Below are 3242 nucleotides of genomic sequence, written 5' to 3'. Positions count from 1 at the left end.
TAGTTTCTTTTGGTTTCAATAGATTAGATTTCTGTTGTATGTATCGTAATTTGTATCATCACTTTTCGCTTAACTTCATCAGTTACATTCAAATATATACAGGGAAATAGAGGTCGTGATTATTGCGACAGCGATAGGTAGAGGGGGCAATCATGACCCAAAAGCTAATATATGGGTCAATTTGGGAAAAAGAATTTAGACAATGGGTTGTTTTGGGTAAAAGAATTTAGACAAGAGGGTCATATCCCTTGTTTCCGAATACTTCTTTTTTGTTCAACAAGGTCTGTTTCAAGGTCTAATATTGGATAGAATATGATTCCTCTTTCTTTATTGATTTTGAATGATTCTTTTCGAAATCATATCTTAATGAATGATTCTTTTCGAAATCATATCTTAATTTTTTACAAACTGAACTAAATCGAGTTCAAATTACATGCAAAAGGAACTAAACCCTTTTATGATCCAGATAAAGATAAGATGGGGGTCATTTAAAAATTAAAAACTAACATCTACGGGTCATATTGGGTCGATTAAATAAGAATAGCTGGTCATCCGGGTCATTAGGGGTTTAATGGAAGAAACCACATGGGTTAAGATTTCAATAGTTCAATTCACGGTGAAGAAGACTGATTCACTGAACATCATCTTTAGTTCTTCATCATCGATATTGTTTCTTTGATTTTTGTGACAATTGCAGATGTTTGTCATCTACTTCTCACAGCGATTTCCATATGGTTAATCAAGTGTTCATCAAGATTCAAGGTTAGGGGTTCTCTCCATTTTACAATGTTCTAATTTCATTTTTTTTAGTTTCATGTGGGAAAACAGGATTTTTTTTCAATATTTTTTATTTATGTTTGATTTTAGGGTGTTTTAGGGACATCTCGATGATCAATTCACACAACTTCAGAAAGTGCAAGATAAAAGCAACCCGAACTTTGTGTTTGTAGTGGTGCCCCTTTTCTTTGAAGACCCTTAAAAGTTTCTTCAAAATTTGACAATTGTTCTGTAAGTTTGTTTATGTTACAACTTAGATATTTACATTTAAATGCATAATTAGATGTTAAAGATCTTTAATTATCATGGTCTTTCTTTTGACTTTTGATAAAAAAGTCAACATAAGATTGTTGATTATAAACAGGTTGATTCTCATGTTCATCAACTTAGGGTAGCAGTTTCAGGTGTTATGGCCATAAAATAGTGATAAAATGGTTGTGTTTGTTTGTTAAAATAGACATTTCAGACTTAGAAATAAACCTTGTTCGTAAAAATTTAGTCTAAATGATATTGTTTTTATGTATTCATGAAACCATCTGTGCTCATAAGCTACAACACTAAATTGATATACATCCAAAGCCTATGTAACCTTCTCTGCAAACAACTTCCTGTAACTCATATTAGTGTTCAAAATTTCGTCTAAAATCATAAATTATTTAACTTTTACCCTCAGTAGATAATAAGCATATGAATGATTAACGCATAATTTAGTCATTACAAAAAAGAAAAAAAAAACTGACCCGACCCGAAACCCGTTCTGACCTGGACCCGTTTCAACCCGAACCCGTTCTGACCCGAACCAAAACAACCCTTTTTATAATTGAGCTTCTAATGCTGTTGATTATTGCCATAGTAGAGGTGTCTATCATAGAGATCTAAAGGTAGTCAATGTTCTTAATACTTATTAATAGTCTCACCACTTTCTAACATTGCTTTTCTTGCAGCCAGAAAATCTGCTTCTAGATGCTTCCGGAAACCGCGAAGTTTCGGATTTTAGATTGAGTGCCCTTTTCTCGGCAAGTTAGGGTATGTTTAAGATTTTAACTTTCAATACTTGGTGTTATATCTTATAATAGATTTTGAATGTTTGCTTTGCAGGATGACTATTGAGTTACAGCTGGGTCGGAGTTGTGTCAGTTCTGAGACGATTTGGACAACAACTGTGAGTCAGTTGCAGTGCCAGTTTGTTCAAACCAGTACCAGCAGCAGCATTGTGGTGATTATAGTTGGCAGTTTGCAAAATCAAGTTTAAACTTATAATATGCAACACTGTTAGAGGTGGTTGGCTACACTGTACAACGTACTTGTTGTATCATCAATAACGATTCGGTTAAGCGCGCCGCAACGCGGCGCTACGTAAAAATCTAGTTTCTTTCAAATAGGACTTAAGGCATCAATTTTCAGGTTTTCTGATTTTTCTTTTGATTTTCTGAATTTTTTTCCTCCTAAAATTTTATTTTCGTATGTCCAATATTGAAAAAAAAAATTAATGTTCAGAAAATATTTTTGGTTGGGCACGGATTGCAAGACCTTTTATTTGAGAAAACCTTTTTTTGTCATTTTAGGAAAGATAAATGGATAGAGTACGTACAAATGTTAATGAAAGTAATAACTCATTATTTCCAACCCGGTTATCAACTGGTTGATATGAGATTTATCAAAGGCTTTTGTAAAGATGTCGGCTTTCTGTTGCGTAGTATCCACCAGCACCACTAGAATATAACCCTTTTCGTAGGCATCTCGAACAACATGAATCCGAATATCGATATGCTTTGTTTTCGAGTGGTGGATTAGATTTTTACAATTCCAGTTCATTATCGATAAAAATCAGTGTCTCCATGAAATTGATTCCGTAATCCAATAATTGATTTTGTATCCAAAGAACTTGTGAGAACAACTGTAGGCCGCAGTGTATTCAGCTTGAGCAGTAGAGGTGGACACAGTTGTCTGCTTTTTACTCTGCCACAAAATAAGATGATTTCCCAGAAATTGACATCCCCCTGAAATAGACTTTTTGTCAACTTTGCAGCCTGCAAGGTCACAATCATAGTAGGCAATAAGATCAATGTTACTATATTTGGGATACCAAAAACCAAGCTTTGGTGTGCCTTTCAAGTAGCGGCTTATTTGTTTGACCATTTTTTTCGTGAGATTCTTTTGGATTAGTTTTAAAACGTGCATAGATGCAGACGACCCACATAATGTCACACCTACTAGCAGTTAAGTACATCAAATAGCCAATCATGGAGCGGTAAAAGGACTTGTTCACTGGTTTTCCTTGAAGATCTGGAGTGAGTTTGGTTTGAACTGCGAATGGTGTGCTTGCTGTTTTAAACTCCACAAATAAATATGCACTTGTGGGGTAGTTCTAGGGTGGGTGACCTCCTAGGAAGTCTCCACCGAAGCTAGGGGTGTTCAAAACCGGATATCCGAAAATCCGGATATTCGAAAGTTTTAGATACCAG

The 3242-nt window shown here is 34.9% G+C and overlaps 1 long non-coding RNA gene across 1 annotated transcript; it reads left to right on the top strand.

The window, feature by feature from the left end:
• Positions 1 to 283: 283 nt before the first annotated feature.
• Positions 284 to 2156, top strand: LOC110922667. The gene is made up of 4 exons (XR_002583354.2): positions 284 to 762; positions 868 to 1008; positions 1722 to 1803; positions 1876 to 2156. It is a non-coding gene; the product is annotated as an uncharacterized LOC110922667 (long non-coding RNA).
• The last annotated feature ends 1086 nt before the right edge of the window (positions 2157 to 3242 follow it).

This window comes from Helianthus annuus, chromosome 17 (assembly GCF_002127325.2).
Source record: "Helianthus annuus cultivar XRQ/B chromosome 17, HanXRQr2.0-SUNRISE, whole genome shotgun sequence".
Lineage (NCBI taxonomy): Eukaryota > Viridiplantae > Streptophyta > Magnoliopsida > Asterales > Asteraceae > Helianthus > Helianthus annuus.
This window is presented reverse-complemented; position numbering and strand designations above follow the sequence as displayed.